The 23,649-nt window shown below is 40.1% G+C and overlaps 1 pseudogene; it reads right to left on the bottom strand.

Annotated features, from left to right (window-relative positions):
• Positions 1 to 3,265: 3,265 nt before the first annotated feature.
• The window catches only part of LOC122640396, a 75,334-nt pseudogene continuing 54,950 nt past the window's right edge, over positions 3,266 to 23,649 (bottom strand).

Raw genomic sequence — 23,649 nt, 5'->3', positions numbered from 1 at the left:
GAAGATAGAGCTGCTTTAGATCTGTACATTTTAATTAAGACACGAAGAAAATTGTCGATTTTACCCTTTCGAATACGTTGAAGGCAAGATTAAGACGTTTTGATTCTTACAGAGAAAATTGTAATTCCATGGCCCCCCCTATTTTGGAATTAAGTGGATGCTCACTAGTCCATCAATTCCATGAAATTTCCTTCAAGTAAAAGTCCAATACGGCAGCTGGAGGTCTTGTGGTTGAGATCGGCAGAGATGAATACTACACATCAGAGAGTCAAGTGAGAAATACAAAGAGAGGACCGGAGTGGGCGGAAAAAATATCACCTCAATTTGTCTGTCCGTCAATTTCTTTAATTCCCTCTAATAGAAGGAGTGGACCCAACTCGGATAGTGTGTTCGGGCAGGGGATAAGGTGGTCATTTTTGTCCCTCTATTAGATGGAATTGAGGGAATTGAAGGACGTACAAATTGAGGGGATAAAGATCAAGAGTGGGCTCTGCCGGACACTAGTGGGAGACTGACTCTCTGATGCAAAAATCAGATCTCATAGTAAATAGCAGTTGTAGAATTCAAGACATAAAGAAGAATAGACTTACAGTCAAATGAATTCACTTACTTTTGGGGGTTACCATAGTAGTCTTTGTATGCTCTAGGAAAGTTGTTTTATGTCTACGTAAGCTTTAGGTCCAAGTGGTCCTGAGCTTACGTCAGGCACGCCCTTCAAGAATGGATAGCGAGAATCTTTCTACAACGATTATCTCTTCCAACGGTTAACATCTGTTGGAAGATAAGAGACTTGTTCTAACAGTTATCTCAGCCAACCTAAAAGACAAGAATCCAATCAAGGAAACCCAATATAGTAAGACGATAATATCTAATAGAGATCAATCCTAATCTCAATCAATATCCCATTACTTAGAAAGATTCTTCCATCAATCACTCCACCTATTAATCAAGTGTCTTTAATATATAAAGATTGTAGTCACATAAAATAATAGTGGAAAGCATTCTCAACGTGGACGTAGGTTACTCTAACCAAACCACGTTAAACACGGGTGTTATCTCTCTTTTTTCTTCTCCTTTCAATCTTAAGAGTCATATATTTTTTTTGGGAGACAGGAGGGGTATCCGACTTTAGGCCGACTAAATCCCCCCTGGGCTCATACATGACCCCCGCGCCACACACGAACCGGGAGCTTCTGAACCCTAGTGAGCCTCAGGCGGGTGACCCCAAGAAATTATGCAGCGGCGAAGGTTTGATCACGAGACCTCGCTTCCTGAGGCGGAGTCTCATGTCCCCTCCAAGCCAGCTGCGCTAACCACTTGAGGTTTTAAGAGTCATATCTTATTAAGTTGAATGACCACGTGGAGAGTTTTGGCCCTTGATCCTGTTTAGGGAATCTCGATCTTAATCGGTTAGTCGTGCTCTTGAGGAGGTAAGCAATGATTTGTAGCTTTGCGGAAAGAAAGGTCTTGAAGAGGAACTGTGTTGAGAAATAATACCAAAGAAATTGAGAATATATAGTACTTATCTCAACGTTTTAACACTTGAAATGTAGCAATCACTAACAATAGGAAAGCTTTTACCAAAAAACAAAAAAACAATACGAGAGCTTTATACATGAACGACATCACGAACACTTGAAGGGGTTGAGTCATGCTACCGATCACTCTCTTTAAGCTCATAGTAGCCGTTATGGTGGAATAATGGTTTTTGCGAATTGAAGGTCCTTTAAAAGTCTGTGTTTTGGAATTTTATGGACATAAAGACGAAGAAAATTGTGTATTCCACGATTTTGGATAGTCGTCAGAGAAAATTGTTTTTCCTTGCTTTTGAGCATTGAGTCAAATCCTAGAAAGAATTCATGGGTTTTTGAGATAGTGTAAAATTTTGAGAGAGATCAGACTTTTCCAAGCTACAAAAGGTCATCATCTTTCTGCATCATTTAGTTACAGAGTATTGGTTTTATACCTTGTCATTTCTAAGTTTCAAAATACTTCTCTTGTCTTTCCTTTATTCTACTGGTAAAGAACTCTTGAGCTGACGCACGTTTTGAGTCATGTAAGGGAACTTTTTTAGTCCCACATTGTTTAGGGACAAAAGTAAGGACCTCGTTATAACTATTCATAAGACTAATAAGAATTATAGAGTTGTAGAGGGAATTATTCCTCCTTCCTTGCGCTGAGGTCCGTGGTGCTTTTTTTCACACGTGTGCCGAGCGGAGCCATGCGGAGTGAAGCCAAGTCGAGCCGAGCCGAGCCGGGTTGAGGATAGGTGTGGGTGTCATATTTAATTTATACATTTTTATATGTTGTTTGTTTTGGCTCCAAAATTCAAACCATAACATGAAATGATATACACATATTCTTATGATGCAACACTTGGAGGGGCACATGCACATGTACATTGTACCCATACGTACAATTCACCTATACTTAGAGACGCATATCAATGTAATCATATGTAGAGACACATTAATGCGTATACGGGTGGGTGTCTATACGTGTACAGACAGTTGTACATGTACAGACACTTTCTCTATATATACAGTACACAGTATGAGATTTCGGTTGTTTAACAATAACATACTATGATAGTGCTTACTGTTACGTATATATACTGTGGGACTGAATCTTTTCCTTGTTCTCTGCAAGTTCTTAATTGCTTATGTTCTCTGCAAGTGTTCTTGTTCGTACATACTGAAATGCTTTTGTTTCTCACATTGTCTCTCCTTCAAGTGCTTTTGTTTCTATTCAGTCATTGTTCTTCGTATGTCCAAGTTCATGTTCGTATTTCAAGTGAAGTTTTCTAAGTAATCACAGTTAGGAGTGCAACTTTTGTGATTAGGGGGTGGTTTTATTTTGGAGGTATAAGAGTAGGTCAACTCTGTGTGCACTAATAGGGGCGCTTAAAAACCTTATCGAAAGTAACCAATACGATGTACTCCACCTTGTGTGCCGGATTCTTCTACATCAATTACTTCATTGCCGTGCATCTTAGATTGACAATTCAAGTGTGTTACTGCATCAATTACACAAGGATTTTTACTACATTTCAGAGGAGCTAAGGGTACTTATATTGCATACTTATTATATATCAGAAACAACACAGAGTACATGTAGCCAAACTTAGAAAAATAAAACTAACTAGAACAAGATGTCCTTTGGAGTAGTAGGAATTGCACTTATTTTTCTTTAGCTTCCCCTTTGCAGACTAGTAACTCAAAGTCTTGTAGTAGTAGTAGTAGTGATACCAGACACCTTGTAGGTAGTAATGTTCTGTTTTTCACCAGCCAACACTATCGAGCAGATAATTCAGTAACTGACATTTCATTTATCGATTTTGTGGATTTATCCGATTTTGTTTGCCTTGAATCATCTGTGGAAAATTCACCCAACATGAAATCGCTATCCATTACAAAGGCTGATGATGTAGGCTGCGGGAGAGAGGCAGAGTAGCTATTGAGCATGAAAACAACATTGGCCATGGTGGGTCTGTTGGAGACATTTTCTTGAACACATATAATTAATGTCCTTAAAAAAATTCCAAAAACACAGCCCTTTTAAAGGACCTGGATCTAGCTCCAAATTAAACAGTTCATCTTCAAGACCTTCTCTTCTCTACAAAGTGATGGCCTATACAGGAGGACTATTCATGTTTCTCATTTCTTACAGTATTCTCTTGCTCTTGTTGAGCAGCATCAGTACTACTGCCCAACCTACTGGGTTCATGTGTACAGATCCTTCAGGAGTTAATCACACCACAAATAGCACCACATATCTATCCAATCTCAACTCCCTCCTCAATTCTCTATCCTCAAATGCTATCTCTTCTGATACTGGATTCTATAACACCACCCTCGGTAATGGTTCAGACAAGGTCTATGGTCTCTTCCTATGTAGAGGCGACATCACAAAACAAGATTGTCAAAATTGCGTAAAGACCGCAGGCGAAGAGATCAAACCACGTTGTCCCAACATCATCACAGCCATATCTTGGTATGATAAATGTCAGATACGCTACTCAAACCAATCCATCTTCTCAATTTTGCATCAAGCACCAGTCATTTATCCTTATGGTCCACATGAAGTCACCAACGTGGATAAGTATAATACTACAGTAGCAGATTTGATGTATCGTCTTGTGATACAAGCTGCATATGGTTCTTCTACTCCAAAATATTATGCAGCAGGTGAAGTGAACTACTTTACAGGGTATAATACAGTGTATGGCCTGGTTCAGTGTACTCCTGATATAACTCAGGATGAGTGTAATAGATGTCTATCCGAGAGTATTCCTGATATTCCAAGGAAACTCTATCCGAGACAAGGTGGGAGAGTTCTTAAACCAAGTTGCAATCTAAGGTACGAGTTCAATAGTCCTTTCTATCAAAACACTCCCACATCAACTCCTCCTGCAACTCTTTCAACTCCTCCATCCACCAACTCAACAACCACACATGCTGGTATGTATATATGACTCCTTTACCTTTCCAGTACTGAATACTTGAATTAATCAATTTTTTATTCTTAATTAAAATTTAATTTTTGTTTTAATTTATGCAGGTAAAGGGAGAAATTCAACTCTAGTTATCATTATCCTCATTGTTCTTAATGTTGTGACGTTTATTACTACAGTCATAAGTATCTTCATCCTTTATCGACATGTTCGGGGAAAGAGGAAGCTCAAAGTTGAAGGTAAGAATGTCTGATTTATAATTTTGTTGTTCTTTCCAAATGCATTGAGATACCAGACATGGGAAATTTTCTAATTTAACCTATGATGGCGTGCGTGACCATTTGAGTGGTCACAATGGAGCAACCTAACCATTGTGCCAAGGTCCATCCTCAAGTAGTTTAAACAATGATAATTACAAAAGTTTTTTTTTTTTTTTTTTTTTTTTTTTTTTCAATCTATTTAAAATGAAATACACTTCCTTTTCCTCCATTAAACTTGTAGCCAGACGGAGACTATTTAAAATATGGGGAAAAGAACGGTACCTGGTTGCATGGCTTACGTGGTTCATACGCTTAGATACAAAAGCGTACAAAAGTACTACACTGCCCCCATGGAAAGATGGAAATCTTGTCCTGGGTGATGCTTGCACGTGCACTCCCATTAGCTAGTGCGTGTGTGCAGGCTTTAGAGGCTCAGGCAGCGATCTCTTTTCCTTAAAATATAGAAAGTAAAAACATACCTTGTGCCACCTCACCAAATAAGAATAAATGCATTTAATGAGGTTGTCTAGAAGTTTTTCATTCTATCTAACCAAACAATCACATTTGTGGTAGTTTGTAGGAAACAAGTAAAAATTTTCCACCTTTTTTCACTCACTTTTATCAGTCAAACAAAAAGCGCCTTAAGGAAATAAGTTTCTTGTTTTATGGCAGGATGGGACCCATCACATTCAAATTTTGTGGATATGCTGCTTTCATAATCTATCAATTCGAAAAATTGTAGTTCAGTTCACTTCTTAGTTTTTGCTTGATGAGTCAGGTTTTTACCATTCGACTAATACAAGTAAAGGGAGAAAGTACACTGAAACTATAAGTGCAATTCATAACACCCAAGGGTGCATCTATTTTCATTGAATTGCTATTGGTTAGGAAATTTTTACTTATTAGATGTACGTACTCTGTTTAGATGAAGATGATCAGAATGAGAATACATGTGGTGAGCTCATACAATTCAACTTTGAGACAATAAAAGCTGTGACAGACAACTTCTCTAATGAATATAAGCTCGGAGAAGAAGGATTTGGATCTGTTTACAAGGTACCTAATTTTTCCCATTAAGTATATTACCTTTTACTATATAGTGTTAGGTTTCAATTACGTGAAGATAATTCAAAATCAACGTTGATGAAATTACTAATTTTTTGTATCTTCTAATTTATATTTTGTATTCAGGGAAAGCTTTTGTCTGGGCTAATGGTGGCTGTGAAGAGGCTCTCAAGAAATTCTGGACTGGGTGTAATAGAATTTAAGAATGAGATTAAATTAGTGGCCAATTTGCAGCACAGGAATCTTGTTAAGATCCTTGGCTTCTGCTTTAAAGGAGAGGAAAAACTGATCGTCTATGAATTCGTGCCAAATAAAAGTCTTAATCACTTTATTTTTGGTTTGGCTCTCTTCCTCCTTTCTTTGAACTTGAATCTTTTGGGGTGCCTAGCCAAATAAATTTACCAACTACCTAAGAAAGATACAATATTCTCCTTCCAACTAAAAAAAAAACTTTTGTTATGTAAATTTACCTTTCAAATTCAATCATCCCAACCTATCTAGTAACCTTGAAACAATGCTTTCTTGTTTGTAGTAGTTGCATTTAAAAATTTTACTTGATCAGTAGATACTACATGACTCGAGTCTTAATATGATACTTCTTTTGGGATCATGTATATGCAGATCCAATCCAAAGCTCACAATTGGATTGGGAAGAACGTTACAAAATCATTGAAGGGATTGCTCGAGGGCTTCTTTATCTTCATGAAGATTCTCGACTGAAGATTATTCATCGAGATCTAAAAGCCAGCAATATTTTGTTAGATGAGGAGATGAATCCAAAAATAGCAGATTTTGGCATGGCAAGGCTCTTTGTAGCTGACCAATCTCAAGCCAATAATAATAGGGTTGTTGGAACATAGTAAGTTCAAGTTCTTTAATTTAAACCCATTGATCGTACTATTGTCTCTATTCACATCACTTCACCTCTAACCAAACAGGGCCTAATTAATTTTACTGAGATGGAATGCAGTGGATATATGGCACCAGAGTACATAATGGAAGGGCAAGTCTCAGTCAAGACAGATGTGTTTAGTTTTGGAGGCTTACTACTAGAGATTGTGAGTGGCAAGAGAAACAAAAATTCAGACCAAGTAACTGGGAGCATGGAGGATGGCCTTCTCAGCTATGTAAGTAGTAACACTTATCAACCATTGAAGAATTCTGAATTCTAATGAGAATTCTGATCAGTTACTAAAGAAATTGAGGATATAAAACTTTATCTTAAAAGTTTTAACATTTGAAATGTTACAACCACTAACAATAGAGAGAGCTTTATACACCAACAACATCATCAACGCTTGGCTGGGCTGAGTCTTGGCACTGATCACTCTCTTTACGATCGTAGTAACCCCTTTGGTGGAATAATGGTTCTTGTGAATTGACCTCCAAAATGAAACAACCACTTGGGCCTTCCAGTAGTTGTTACACTCACTTACTAGGCCTAGCTAGGACACACTTTGGTTGTGTTCAATCAACAAGAGAGGTGGAAATCAAGAAACTCTCAAAAATAGTGAATTGAGAGATAAAGCAGGGAGAATAGAGTACTTGAGTGAGAAAGAGAGAGTAATAGAGCACTTAGAATTCTCTCCTAAAATATCTGAGACTGTAGACACTTCATCTTGTCACCCCAGAGGTCGCTCTAACAGTGATAAATCTCCCTAGAGGCATAAAGATCTTTTATCTATAGATTCGACCGGAGATTTCCCATACTTCCAAACACATTCATGAATCATCCATGTAAAATGATCAAAATAGACCTACAGAATTTATTATGAACAGGTTTTTTTTTTTTTTTGCTAAAGATCAGCAATGAATATATTAAGAAGAAAAAAAAATATAACTATTTAACGTCCAGGCATACTCAGACGATTACAAAACACACAAGCAGGGGGACCAAAAAGAACACTACCAATCAACCAGTACGAATGATGGATTCTTTTGTCATATCGAAATTGGTGTGAAGACGAGATCATACCCCCATTTCAATGGGAAAAGATTCTGTTTTTTTTAGTGGGATCTACATTGAGTTAGTCATGCTGACCACTAGCATTGTCCTTGCTTTTCATACCAGAGTGAAGTATGCGAAATAACGAACAAATGGCTTCTGAACCATCTGATTCACACAAACAGAGCCTAAGATATGGGCGTCTAAACATTCCAAGACCAACTCTGGAGAGCCTGGCCTAACCTAGTTATAACTGGAACTTGCCCAATTCAGAAGTGCAGTGAACTGGCTAAAGTGGAAAAATGTTGACATTTGACACTCTAATAAAGGTCAACATTTAAAGGCCCGCGCAATCACCGACTAGTCATCGAGGAAGCTAACTCGATGGAGAAGGATCCTTTTAAAACGTCGAGTAGAACCTTTGAATGTTGATGGTACCAGAACCACATATCAACATACACCAGCCTCTGTTCTAATATTCAAGGCCTCGGCTCGATGTCGAAGATTGTTTATCGACAGTCCTTCTTTGTCGATTTCTGCCAATCCATAGAATATTATGGTTTCCATATTTGGGAGATTTGATTGCCTATTTCATATAAAACTTAATTGGCAAGCCAAGAATCCATATGTGGATGTTCCTTGGCCCCAAAGAAATTTCTAGAACATGAAAATACCTGGCATGAAGTGATTGATCAAGTGTGTTGGCCTATTATACACCACAGATGCATAACAATTGGGAAAATACCTAATGGATGATGTGGATGGCGTATTGTAACCCTAAAATGAGCAAGGAATGTGTGCTCTTACCAAAATATATAAATATATTGCATCTAGCTAATTTTGTTTTCATATGGTTGAGATACTAGATGTCTAAAGAACTATTAAGTAAAGTAGAGAAACATAATGGAAAACAAATAAATATCAGACAAAGATGGTAGACATTATAGATTTAGGACTCAAACCTGGTATACATGATATTTTCATATTTTGTAGAGCAAATCAAAAGAATATTCATCTTTGCATGCAATTTTAAGTCTGATTCAAGACTTTGGGTGGCCATTGAGAGAGATGGAGGGTGCTGCGCTTGATCCAGGAGGGAGAGAAGGACCGGAAGTGGTGGACTTGGGAGGCTGTTTGGGCTTCCCGGCATTACAGACGGAGACTCATACGGTGACAAAGCAGTTGACCTACGCTGCAGTGGTGAAGCCTCGTCTGCCTGAGATAGATTGTTTGCCATCGCCGGTTAGAAATGGGAATCTCACGAGGATCAAAATACCTCAAGCGGCGTACATGGTGCAACTGGACAAACTGCAACACTCTCTTCTAGGGAGGGTAAACTTCAGGTTCACCACGATGGACAAGCTCCGTGAGGCTTCACACTAGTGGTCGCTACGAAGGTGTATCTCTGAGATCCATTGGCAAAGGGTTTGTGATTTTTAGGGTTCTCCAATGCAGAAGACATGACAAAGATATGGAGAAGAAGCCCGCTTCGAGTGGATAATCAAATCTTGCGCTTCCAACAGTGGCACAAAGATTTTCGGGTTCAGGAACAAGCCATGACTCATAGGTTGACTTGGATCCGCTTCCCAAACTTACCCCAAGAATACTGGCATGAAGACATCCTTCTATCTATGGCTAAAGCAGTAGGGCAACCAATTGCGATTGATAGACGCACCAGGGACTCCCACTCTGGTCATTATGCAAGAGTGTGTGTTGATATTGATGAATCGCTTCCCCGGGTGGAAGAGGTGTACGTAAAACGAGAACAGGAAGGTTTATCGGAGATGTTTGTCTTCAAGCAAGAGGTGGTTTTCGAGGAGTCGCCTACAAGATGCGCAGGCTGTCATGGTTTTGGGCATAGACCGGAAGCTTGCCCTAATAGACTGCGTGAAGATTTGGAGCCGAATGATCACATTCCAGGGGCGGTCTATGCAGTTGCTACAGAGAGAATTGGACGGCAAAGGAAGGAATGGCGGCGAAAGGATACTCCAGTGACGGAGGAACCACCGGTGGGTGGAGCTGTGGGGGCGACAACATTGGCACAACAGGTGGAACCAGCTCCAATCTCTCCTAGATTGACCAAGAAGCAAAGGGTGCATGGCCACGTTTCAGTTGTAGAGTCCCCTTTGGACTCAATCTCTAGAGTCAGCGACTCACTCTCCAAGCTTCCAGTGGGGTCTAATGATAACAATGGGACTAGTGGGGGCACCTATCTGGATTTTGAGGTGGCAAAGGAGTGCTTGGTATTAGAATCCCAATCTCTACACGTCTCTTTAGTGAAAGAGAAGCAGATTCATGGGCAGCGACACGTAGGGGATCGAGAGCATGAGGATATTCTAAATGAGAGAGCTTCACCGATTTCTGTTACCTGTCGTAACAATGGTCGTTTGGCGATAGTGGTTCACGATGATTCCATGCCAATTCAGGAAGAAAATATTGGCAGTGCTGCCCCATTCATCAAAGTAGGAAAACGTAAGAATGTTAGAGAAAAGCACATTTTGAAATCTAACATCTTACCTGGTTCGAGGCCACAGGGTACGATGGAATTTAATTTTGTGGATCAGTTGCTACAAGGTGAACCAAGAGAGGACGCATGTGATGTGCGCCACACCAACGATCTCACAAGTGACATGAAGTGTCTATACTGGAACATAAGAGGGGTGGGAAACCGATGCGCACATCTACGAGGAATTATGAAAGAAATCTCACCTGATTTTCTTTGTTTGGTGGAGCCAAAGATTGGAGTTGAGAAATGTCCATTGGGTTTTCTTACTGCTATGGGCATGAACGCTGAGATTATTTCCAATAATCGGGAGGAAGGTCTTCCTAACATTTGGTTTCTGTGGAGGTTGGGGATACCTCGTCCTTGTGTTATAATGGACTCTGATCAGCATATCACTTTACAAGTGAACTTTCAGGGAAGCAAAAACATCTTTACGGTGGTTCATGCAAGCTGTTTCTGAGCCTTAAGATGACATCTATGTTGTGATCTTGTAGCCCTGGCTGGAGTTTCATGTCCGTGGTTAGTGCTAGGTGATTTCAATGCCTATTTGTACGCAGCGGACAAGAGAGGGCCTGGTAGATTCAACATGGGATCTACAGAGAAGTTTGCAGCAATGATAGACTCGGAATCGCTATCTCTGATCCCTTCCTCAGGCAACAGGTTCACCTAGTCGAACAACCGTCGAGTTGGGAAGGTTCAGGCTGTTTTAGACCGCAGTTTATGTAATGATGCATGATGGCAGCGTTATGCAAGCAGTGTGCAGCAGGTTTTGGTGAGAGGACCCTCAGACCATTCTCCAATTCTTGTACTTTGTGAAGACATACCTCAGCTTGCCAATGTCCCATTCAGATTTCAGCGTTTCTGGACCGATCATGAGCTTTTTAAAACCTTTGTGCATACCTCATGGGCTGAGCCGGTTAGTGGATCTCCTCTGTTTGTGGTGTCTCAGAAGCTTAAAAGATTAAAGGGTCCCATGAAAGCATGGGCAAGGGAGATGTTCCCACATGTAGATCATGAGGTTCACAGAACTCAATCCTGCCTTGAATCAATTCTTGATCGAATAGAGGTGGAAGGCTTTTTGGAGGAACTATTTGATAGGGAGACCCATGCAAGAAAAGACTTTGATAAGGCGGTGATGCTTCAAGAGCATTTGTGGAGAGAAAAATCAAGAGATAAATGGTTTAGGTTTGGGGATAGATGCACTAAGTATTTTCATCTATCAACCAAACTTAGAAGAGCCAGGAACTCCATTCGTAAAATCCTTAAGGAGGATGGTAGTCCTCTTATTGATGTAAATGCAATTGGGGCCCACATTGTCTCACATTTTGAAAATTTCTTCAAAAGGGGGGTCGACCAGGAAGAATGAGCTGCTTGAGGTAATTCCATCTTTGATTTCAGCTGATGATAATGAAATGCTAGCAAGGATACCTTCACCAGAAGAGGTTAAAGTGACAGTGTTTGTTCTTGATCCCTACAGTTTGCCAGGTCTAGACGGGTTCCCAGGAACCTTTTCCAGAGTATGCTGGGATATAGTAGGCAGAGATGTGTGTAGGGGCGTCCAAAATTTTTTTAGAGAAGGGGTGGTCATGAAGGGCCTTAACTGCAATTTTTTAACCCTGGTTCCTAAGGTGGAGAATGCGGATAGGGTAAGTCAGTATTGGCCGATCTGCATGGCTAATTTCTTTTTCAAGTTGATTCCGAAAATTATGGCGACTCGGTTATCATCCATCTTACATATAATAATCTCGCCGGAGCAAGGAGCTTTTCAACAAGGCAAGGTCATCTTTGACAACATTGGTGTAGCCTCAGAGCTAACCAACTTAATGTATAGAAAGTACAGAGGAGGAGGACTGGGTTTGAAACTGGACATCCATAAGGCTTTTGACACCTTGGAATGGGGCTTTTTATTTGATGTTCTAAAAAAATTTGGATTTTCAGACTTGTGGATTTCTCGGATACATCAGAACATGCTATCTACTAGGATTTCAGTGCTGATCAATGGAGGTCCCATGGGTTTCATTGGCATGGAGAGAGGGCTGAAACAAGGGGATCCTTTATCTCCATTACTTTTCATTATCGCAGAAGAAGTGTTATGCCGTGGTCTATCTGCTCTTCGGACTTCGGGTGACATAAAAACGCTGCCTGGGCCTCGACAGGTATACTCCCCATCTCATCTACTTTATGCTGATGATCTTTTCATTTTTATGAAAGCAAAGCTGCGGGGTGTTAGAAGGGTGATGAAATTCTTAGGCGACTATGGGGATTATTTAGGGCAAAAAGTTAATCTGACTAAAAGCAAGGCTTTTTTAGAGAGAATCTCAGCACCACGCAGACAACGGCTGGCTATGACACTGCAAATTCCAATTTGCACCTTTCCCACAAGATACTTGGGGATAAGACTGGTAAAAGGAAGGGTGAAAAAGGAGTCGGTCTTGCCATTGATCGACCATTTCAAGAAAAGATTAGCTGCCTGGAAGGGCCGCCTTCTTTCTAGGGTGGGTCGGGTGGAGCTAGTGAGATCAGTCATGTGCAGCATCCCAATCCATAATTTTTCTATTTATCTATGGCCTGCATCAGCAATAGATCTTCTGGAGCACTGGATTCGCAACTTTATTTGGTCAGGAGAAGCAGATAAAGCCGAAGCCATCACTGTAAGATGGGATATTCGATGCAAGCCCAAAAGAGAAGGAGGTCTTGGAATACGAGGAATGAGAGATGTTAATCTGGTATTGATTGCAAAATTTGCATGGTCCATTAAAACGGCAAAGTCACAGCTTACTCAATTCTTGAATGGAAGGTTCATGAACAAAGATGGCACTTTAAGGAAGGCGGTGGGCCCTTCATCGGTTCTTCCTGGGATTAGGAAGGTGTGGGAATTTATTCTCTCATCAAAGAGATGGGTGGTGGGAGATGGAGCCACGATTCGTTTCTGGTATGATAAATGGATTGGAAATCAATCCATCGAGGAACTCTTGCTGCCTAACCACATTCCAAGAAATCTTTCAGCCACGGTCTCAGAGTTCTAGAAGGAAATTGGTGGAACTTTCCCCAGGTGGGATCTCTAGCATTCCAAGAGGTGAAAAATGAGATCTTGAACCTGGGTATCACAGCCACAAATAGAAGGGATGCTCACATGTGGGCACACTCCAAGACTGGATTGTTCACGGTTAAATCGGCTTGGGAAGAGATTAGAAAAAAGGCAGCACCTCTTGCGTGGACCTGGGCAGTATGGCAGCAAGGTTTGTATCCACGCAGTTCATTGTTTGGTTGGAGAATGGTGCACAATGCTCTCCCCACGGACGACAAAGTACGCTGCCTAACAGTTCCCCTGGTCTCTAGATGTGAGTTATGTCATTCGGAAATGGAAACGGGGCTGCATATTTTCTTAAGTTGCAACTATTCAGGCCTGGTATGGACGGAAATTCTCTTATTCTTTAAGGAGAATTGGTGGGTTCCCATCAATGGAGCTTTTCTTCTCATGGTGGAGGAGAAAGTCCAATGTGGTTTCGTTGCCAAGCATTTGGAGAGCACTTCTAATTATCACGTGTCAACAAATCTGGTTGGAGAGAAATAGACGGAGATACGACAACCGAGTAAGTGCTCCAAGGCATGTTGTTATGAGATGTCTTAGGGAAATTGCAAATTGTACAAGCATATTGAAGGTGAATTTGAACTCGATCAAGGAGCTGGTTTTGGCAAGATCTCTTAGAGCAACTATCTCCAGGTCCCTATATAAACGAGTAGTGGAGGTGACCTAGCGAAAACCACCATTGGGGTGTGTTTGCGTTAAAATAATACCGCAAGCGTAAAGGTCAATCGCAACTAAGGGTCGAATACAAGGAGATATATGCCACTCTATTTAACTAACTTAAGAGTAAAGCAAAGTGAACCAAATTAACGTGTTAAATTAAACTAATTAAACTAATGAAAATTAACGCATCCTAACTCACAAGCATCTAAGGGATTAAATTGACGTCCTAACACATGAGCATCTAACCTATCAAACTAACGCAAATTGGAAGGAATAAAAAAAATGCAGCCACACTTCACAACCACTTAAAAATAAATAAAAGACTTCACAACCACATAAAAATAAAATAAAACAAAGAGAGGGAGAAGAAGAAGAAGAGAGAATGAGATAGAAGAGAGGGAGAATGAGTTTAAGAGTTAGAGAGTAAACCTGGATATGCTTGCATGAATGTAATTGAAGAGCTTGAATACTTGAACAAACTTTGCATGGCTTCCCCTTCTAAATCTTCAAGTCTTGTCATCAACTTAAGAACTTAGACGAGGAAGCTTAAAACCTAAACTAGAATTATTACAACCATATTGAAGACATGAATTGAAATTAAAGCATAAATAAAACCTATTACAACCATTAAATAAAAATCATAAAAGCAAACTAGAACTTAGAAAAGCTAAAAATCACATATTAGAAGGAAAAAAAGAGAAGAAATTTCACTAAGTAAATGAGCCACATTACAAAGGAGTGGGTAGGGGTATTTATAGGGGGAAGAGAGGAGAAGAGAGAAGAGGGAAGTGTAAGAGAAATATTCCCTAAAAAAAGAGAATATTCTCTTCTCCTTCCTCTTATACAATGCCTTGAACCCTAAGAAAAAAGAAAAAAATAGAAACTGAGAGAGAAAAATCCTAGCTACATAAACCTTCTATTTATCAAAAAGTAACTTTCTAATTCTAACTTGTGCTTCATTTTCTTTGTAGATATCTTTTCCAAGCAATGAAATCAAAACATCTTTGACTTTTCAACCTTCTATAGATGAGAGAATATCTTTCAAAAGAAATCTATCCAAAGTAGAATTCCAAAAGTGCCCTTGGAAAGTTGGAGGAGAGACAGTGTGATGAGGATGACTAGGATTCCACTCACAATTAATATAATACCCATTCTATCCTTCCAAAAACGTGGAGCATGGGATGCTTATATGGGCCTCACTATTGCATTCCTTGTGAAAAATCACCCAAAATAGACCCAAATTTCGTCCAATTTGGAGTTCGGGAGCCCAAGATATCTCAAGTTGAAGTTGGACTATCGAGAGCCTTCCAAATGGAATCTTTCGGGTATGGGAAAGATAACTTCTGATTATGGCACTAAATCCCCTATAATCCGAACTTCTGTTTTACTTTATCCCCAGCCGATTTTTGATAATTATAAACAAACCCCTGCATGCCATTTTCGAAAACGACCGTAACTTCTTCGTTTCAACTCGGAATCAAGTGCTGTTTGAACCGTTGCGAAGTTGAATCGAAGGCCTACGCATCCATACTATTAACACCTCAAAATTATGCTAAGGGAACCACTGTAATCACATTCAAATTTGACTGATTGACTTGATTCTTTCAGTGCTCAATCCAAACTTGATTTTCTCGACTTCGGGGCGCTTTCGACTACTGCCAAACATCACTAAACAGCTTAAAAATGCTTCCTTAGCATCATTTGCTCCATTTTCACAAGAATTCACCTAAAACCTGAAAAACACAAGAAAACACCAAAGTAACTCTGTCTAATGTGGTAAAATGTATGCTTTATGCCCTGAGATTTCACACATAAGTGTGCTCATCAAATTCCCCCACACTTGAACGTTACTTGTCCTCAAGTAAGGCAAAAGAAAAACTAACCTAGAATGCTAAAAGCCTAACTCACTTTCGTAGGAATCACGGTTGCACTTAGCATGTGCAACAAGCCTTTAAACCCCTAGGTTACCCCTAGTGGATGAGTTATGTCTCGTGGGTGTTTGCAGTGAATATACACCCAAAATTCAATAAGAAAGAATTCTGCAAGTTTTAATCATGGCATAAGTAAGAAAGTGCACATAATCCCAAAAGGTGCCCAATTAAAGATCAAGGACCCAAAGGTTCCCCCACACTTGAATTTTATCACCCTACATCAATTCAAGTAACAAGTATGCATTAAGATTAAGGGATCTCCTCATATTTTCTGAACACTACTCACCTTCAGGTAAACCACTCATAGCATTAATGGAATCAAAGACTTAGGCATTGAGTATTTTTTACCATACTTTCTTTCCAGGCATTAAGGCAAAAGTTTTTTTTTTTTTTTCATTTTGTCAACCACAAACTCTATTTCTACTCCACTACTATTCTCTGAATGACATGGTGGAGCATACACTAGACACCCAAATACTTGGTAGCTTCGCTTTTTCGCATATATCTAATAAGACTTTGAGACATTGATGCAAGAGTTTTTTTTGAGATTCCTTCCAAGGAATTTTGATCAAGTCACCCTGCTTCATGAGGCACAGTGCCATGTCTAGTCCCAAAAAATTCATCTTTCCTTTCTTTTTTTTTTCTTTTTTTTTTTTTGTCATTCACTTTCATGTCTTGCCTTGCCTCAAAGAAATTGGTCTCAACTACTAGCCAAAAGATTAAAGGGTCCAGAAAATACATAGAGAAATCTAGCCATCAAATGAAATAACGCTCATATTTTCTAACTCAATCCCTCTCACCGGATACAAACCCATTACCATCTTTGAAAAGGGATTTTTTTATTATTTCACATGCTAGGGCACCTAATTCCCTTTTTCTCTCACTTTGCAAATCGAAAAGACTTATGCACATTACCAAACTATCGCCACAATCAAAATTCACCAAATAAGCTCACACACCCCCCCCCACACACACACACTTAATTCATGTAGTGTCCTCAATGCATGCAGAAAAGAAGGAATAAGGACAAGGGAGGGGATACATACCAGGATATCAATGGTCAAGGTAAAGAGACTCATAGAGATCCATGACCTCTTCCTCAACTGGAGAAGGCATCTCAATGTATGGCTTCAAACGTTGGCCATTTACCTTAAAAGTAGCTCCTGTACTTGGATTGAGGACTTCAACAGTCCCATGAGGATAGACAGTCTGAACTATATAGGGGTCATCCCATCTAGAGCGCAACTTACCTGGAAAGATGTGCAAGCGAGAATTGTACAACAAAACTTTCTGGCCTACCTCAAAAATTTTTCTCAAAATATTCCTGTCATGAAAAGCTTTAATTTTTGCCTTGTAAATCCGGACATTCTCATATGCCTCATTCTTAAGCTCTTCTAACTCAGATAGTTGGAGTTTCCTATGGGCATCTACAGTGGGTAGGTCAAAGTTAAGCTTCTTGATAGCCCAAAAGGCCTTGTGCTCAATCTCTACAGGTAAGTGACATGCCTTTCCATACACCAGATGGTACGGAGATTGACCAAGATCGGTCTTGAAGGCTGTCCTATGGGCCCACAAAGCATCTACCAACCGGTTAGACCAATCCTTGCGGTTCGGGTTGATGGTTTTCTCAAGAATTTGCTTTATCTGCCGATTTGAAACCTCAACCTGGCCACTAGTCTGGGGATGGTAGAGTGTGGCCAACTTGTGAATGACACCATATTTCCTCATGAGGTCCTCAAAGGGCCGGTTACAAAAATACTTGCCCCGATCACTAATGATAGCACGGGGAGTACCAAAATGGGAGAAGATGTTCTCCTTCAGAAATTTTACAACCACCTTGTGGTCATTGTTCTCACAAACAACTGCCTCAATCCATTTGGACACATAGTCCACAGCAAGTAATATGTACAGGTTACCAAAAGAGTTAAGGAAAGGCCCCATGAAATCAATACCCCATACATCAAACACCTCAACCACCAGAATTGGGTTGAGGGGCATCATATTTCTTCGAGTGAGACGCCCTAAGGATTGGCATGAAGGACACGCCTTGCAATAAGAAAAAACCGTCTTTAAAAAGAGTAGGCCAATAAAATTCACACTATAAAACCTTGGCCGCCATCTTATTGGGCCCAAAATGGCCTCCACAAGCCTGATCATGACAAAAAGATAAGACAGATTGTTGCTCATGATCAGGAACACACCTTCGGATTACTTGATCCAGACAAGTCTTAAAAAGATAAGGATCATCCCAAAAGAAATATTTCACCTGTGAAAAGAAATGATTCTTATCTTGGATGGACCAATGTGCAGGTATCACACCCGTAACCAGATAATTAACAATGTCAGCAAATCAAGGTTCACTAGACACTGCCATCAGATACTCATCAAGAAAGTTCTCGTTGACTGGAGAATCGACAGTCAAAGAATTAGGTAGCCGGGATAGATGGTCTGCAATCAAATTTTCACACCCTTTCTTATCCCTAATTTCAAGATCAAATTCCTGCAACAAAAGGACCCACCTAATGAGGCGAGCCTTAGCATCTTTCTTCTGGACAAGATATTTGATAGCTGCATGGTCAGTATAAACAATCACATGTGATCCAATCAAGTAAGGCCTAAACTTCTCTAAAGCAAACACAACAGCTAAAAATTCTTTCTCAGTGGTGGTATAATTGAGCTGTGCATCATTAAGAGTCCTACTCGCATAGTAAATCACATGGGGCAATTTGTTGATTCTTTGTCCAAGAACAGCCCCTATAGCAAAATCAGAGGTATCACACATAAGCTCAAATGGAACTGTCCAATTTGGAGCTTGAATAATGGGGGCTGAGGTCAATGCTCTTTCAATTGCTCAAAACTCTTATAACACTCAAGGGAGAATTCAAATGGGCAATCCTTTACCAAAAGGGAAGTGAGAGGTCTAGCTATCTAGCTAAAGTCCTTGATGAATCTCCTGTAAAAACCTGTATGACCAAGAAAAAATCTAATGTCCTTCATACTCTTGGGTGGTGGTAAATTAACAATGAGGTCCACCTTGGATCTATCAACCCGAATCCCATCTTTAGACACAATGTGACCAAGAACTATGCCTTGCTTCACCATGAAATGGCACTTCTCCCAATTCAAGACTAAGTTCTTTTCTATGCATCTCTTAAGAACCAAAGAAAGATGATGCAAGCAATTAGAAAAGGTAGAATCGTGAATAGAAAAATCATCCATAAACACTTCTAGGAAGTGCTCTACCATATCAGAAAAGATACTCATCATGCACCTTTGGAATGTAGCAGGGGCATTACAAAGCCCAAAAGGCATACGCCGATAAGAAAAGGTTCCATAAGGGCATGTGAATGTGGTCTTGTGTTGGTCCTCTAAAGCAAGAGAAATTTGATTGTGGCCTGAATAACCATCAAGAAAACAATAATATTCATGGCCAACTAGTCTCTCTAACATCTGATCAATAAAAGGCAAGGGGAAGTGGTCCTTCCAAGTTGCCGTATTTAATTTTCTGTAATCAATGCACACTCTCCATCCCGTTTGGATACGGGTTCGAATCAATTCATCTTTGGCATTCTCAACTACAGTGACGACTCATTTCTTAGGCACAACCTGCACAGGACTCACCCATTGGCTATCAGAAATAGGATAAATTATGCCATGATCCAAGCGCTTTAGGATCTCTTTCTTGATTGCCTCTTTCATGACAGGATTAGCCCTCCTTTGGGGTTCCCTAGAAGGTTTGAAACTCTCCATTAGATGAATATGATGTTGAACAATGGAGGAGCTAATGCCTTTGAGGTCTGACATGGTCCAACCTATGGCTTCCTTATGTTCTTTCAGAAGTTTAATCAACTCTTTTTCCTATATAGAAGTTAAATCAGAAGCAATAATTACAGGGAGGGTGTCATCTTGCCCTAGGAAGGCATACTTGAGGTTGGAGGGCAATGCCTTCAACTCTAATGTGGGGGGCTCAATAATGGAGAGTTTGGGAATGGAGGTGGATAGGGGTCCAAGGGGCTCCAATTCCTGCATACATTCTTGAAATCCCGAATCAAAATCAATCTCAAAGAATATATCAACATCATCGAGAAATCCTTGAAGCATATGTACCTCTTCATCCATATCGGGCTGTTTGCCCAACCTAAACACATTAAAGTCCACAGAAGTATTGCCAAAAGATAATTTAATGAGACCATTCCTGCAATTGATTAGAGCATTACTGGTAGCAAGGAAAGGTCTGCCCAATATGATTGGGATTTGGTCCTTAAAATTGGCAATGGGCTGGGTATCTAAGACAATAAAATCCACAGGAAAGATAAATTCCCCAACCTTTAATAGGACATCCTCAATCATCCCCTTAGGAACTTTAACCGACTTATCTGCAAGTTGAAGAGTAATTTTGATTGATTTCAGCTCTCCCAATCCCAACTGTTGGTAGACATGATAAGGTAAAAGGTTCACACTTGCACCAAGGTCCAATAAGGCATGATCAATGGTGGTGTTGCTTATAGTGCAAGAGATAGTGGGGCTTCTAGGGTCCTTATGCTTGGCTGCTACTGGCTGTGTGATAAGAGAACTGATGTTAGCAGCCAAGAATGCCTTTTTGGGCACATTGGTGGTTCGCTTTTGGGTGCATAAGTCTTTGAGGACTTTAGCATAAGTGAAGACCTGGGCTATAGCATCCAATAGAGGAATGTTCACCTGAACCTGTTTAAAAACATCCAAAATTTTCTCCACAGAGGGAGACTTCTTGCTAACCAACCTATTTGGGAATGGGACAGGTGGGGTATAAATTCTTTCAGGGTTGGTCTTTTTAACTTTCTCAATAGAATCATCTTTGGTTTCCTCAATCAAATCATCTGGAATATCTTCAGGTTCATCAGACGAACCAGGAACAGTAGGCACTACAATGGCCTCTTCAGAAGGGGGAGAGTCAACAGGAGTATAAGGTGGTAAAGACTGAGGTGTACTATCCTGTTAATACTCGCGGCCACTCCTTAAAGCATATACAGCATTTACCTGGCTGGAGGGCCCTTGGTGCTGTTGGCCTTGTGCAACATTGGTTGGAGGAGCTTGGGTACCTTGCTAAATACGAACTTGATGCCTAGGATTTGGCTCAGGTTGGCTAGGTAACTTCTCGATTTCCCTCTCATGTAGGATTATGACAAGCTGGGTGAGTTGTTTCTCCATATTATTGTGGCTTATCATGAGAAGGGCCATGCTTCTCCAACTCACCTATTCTTATTGCTTCTCCTGTATTGATAATTAAATCCTGGGGGTGGCTGATAGGGTGCAAGGAGAGGCGGCCTAGCAGCATTCAATGGAGGTCTTAGATGTGGATGAGGGGGAAGGGGGTGAGGAGACATACCTTGATTTTGTGGTGCATAGTTGGGCCTTTGGAAACCAGGCTGACTTAGATGGTGAAAGTTTGAAAGGCCTACTTGGTTCCCTTGATTCCAAGAGAAATTAGGATGGTTTCTCATCCTGGGTATGGATTGTTTTGATAGAGGGCACTTACATTCTCAGTGTTGGAATTACCCACAAGGGTGTTGGGGCATTCCTCCATAAGATGTCCAGGGGTATGGCACCAACTGCATATTGACCCATGGTTGACCTGGTTAACCGGTATAAGCTCTTTAGGTATTAGGGACTCCAACCTTTTGATAAGGCTGTTAAGTTTGGCCTCTTTGGCTGGAACACCCTCAATCAGATATCCCTTAGTGATCTTTTCAGCCTCTTGGGAAGATTCCCACTCCCTAATATTTTCAGCCAAGTTGGTCAAGAACGTCCAAGCATCATTCTCATCAGAAAAAGAGGTGAAGCCTGCAGGACACATAGACTCTAAAAGCTGTTTGGTCTGAAAGTCTATGCCTTCATAAATAATTTGGCAAAGCTGCCATAAAATCAATACCATGGTGAGGGCATTCTAAAAGGAGGTCATTGAATCTCTCCATGAACTTAGAGAAGGACTCATGTGGTTTCTACCTGAACTGGAGGATGTCACTCTTAAGCTTATTGGTCTTGTGAAGAGGAAAAATTTTTCTCAAGAAGACAATGGTGAACTCATCCCATGTATTAATAGAGTTTGTTGGTAGTCCATAGAGCCACTTCTTGGCTTGGTCCTTCAGGGCAAAAGGTATAAACCTAAGCCTAACCGCATCATCAGCTAAATTTTGAATCTTAATTAGAACACAGACCTCCTCAAATTCTCTAAGGAAAAGATAGGCATCCTCATTAGCCATCCCATGGAAGTGGGGTAGCATATTAATGAAATGGGTCTTGAGTTTAAAATTGTTCCCTGTAACAACTGGCAGATTGATGCATGAAGGCTGTGCAACCCTAGTAGGGTAAAACCTATCCTTAAGAGTCTTGGGTTGTTGGTCACCCATGGTCAAAGGTGGGTTCAAAGGCGGTGGAAAAGGTGGTATTCTAATAAGATGGTTAGATGAATCACGAGTCCACACTTTAGCCACCTAAATAGATATGATGTCTCCTTTAGAGAAATTGAAGAAAAATAAAAGACTTAAGAAAAAGTACTAAAAACAAGAGGGAGCCCAAGGTAGATAGTGCATCTGTCCCTAAAAAATCAAAACAGTGGTTCCAAAGCTGTAAGGTTGCCATATAGGTTGACAGCAAGGGAACCCGTATAGTCTTCACGAGCCACCTACGGGCGACTCCTAGTGGATTCTGATGTAGAGTGGATGACTACTATATGTTTCTGTTTCCAATAACTCTCACTATGTCGCTTCCTGTTATCAAGAGTGGTTACCTCCAAAGATAAGTCATATGCCAATCCACCCAACCAAGTTAAGATGTAGCGTCATAGGTAACTTAATCCTATGAGGGACACCAAAAGAGGTAAGGTTTGGGCACATGAAGGACTTTAGATTGGGCGCATACTATTTGAAACAGAAGAGAAACAAGAAGAGGTTTTCAAAAATTTGTTTTTTTTTTTTTTTAGAAAAGAGAAAGAGAAAGAGAGTAAAATAAAGCACTTCGAACTACTAAACAATCAGAAAAATAAAGTGGTCAATAATCTCCCCGGCAACGGCGCCAAAAACTTGTTTGAGTTAAAATAATACCGCAAGCGTACGGGTTGAACACAAGGAGATATATGCCACTCTATTTAACTAACTTAAGAGTAATGCAAAGTGAACCAAATTAACGTGTTAGATTAAACTAATTAAGCTAATGAAAGTTAACGCATCCTAACTCACAAGCATCTAAGGGATTAAATTGGCGTCCTAACACATGAGCATCTAGTCTATCAAACTAACGCGAATTGGATCAAACTAACGAAAATTGGAAGGAATAAAAAAAATGCAGCCACACTTCACAACCACATAAAAAACATAAAAGACTTCACAACCACATAATAAATAAATAAAAGAAAGAGAGGGAGAAGAAGAAGAAGAGAGAATGAGATAGAAGAGAGGGAGAATGAGTTTAAGAGTTAGAGAGTAAACTTGGATATGCTTGCATGAATGTAATTGAAGAGCTTGAATACTTGAACAAACTTTGCATGGCTTCCCCTTCTAAATCTTCAAGTCTTGTCATCAACTTAAGAACTTAGACGAGGAAGCATAAAACCTAAACTAGAATTATTACAACCATATTGAAGACATGAATTGAAATTAAAGTATAAATAAAACCTATTACAACCATTAAATAAAAATCATAAAAGCAAACTAGAACCTAGAAAAGCCAAAAATCACAAATTAGAAGGAGAAGAAGAAAAGAAATT

Source organism: Telopea speciosissima, chromosome 9 (genome assembly GCF_018873765.1).
Source record: "Telopea speciosissima isolate NSW1024214 ecotype Mountain lineage chromosome 9, Tspe_v1, whole genome shotgun sequence".
NCBI lineage: Eukaryota > Viridiplantae > Streptophyta > Magnoliopsida > Proteales > Proteaceae > Telopea > Telopea speciosissima.
Note: the sequence above shows the minus strand (reverse complement) of the source record. Positions and strands in the feature narration are given on the sequence as shown.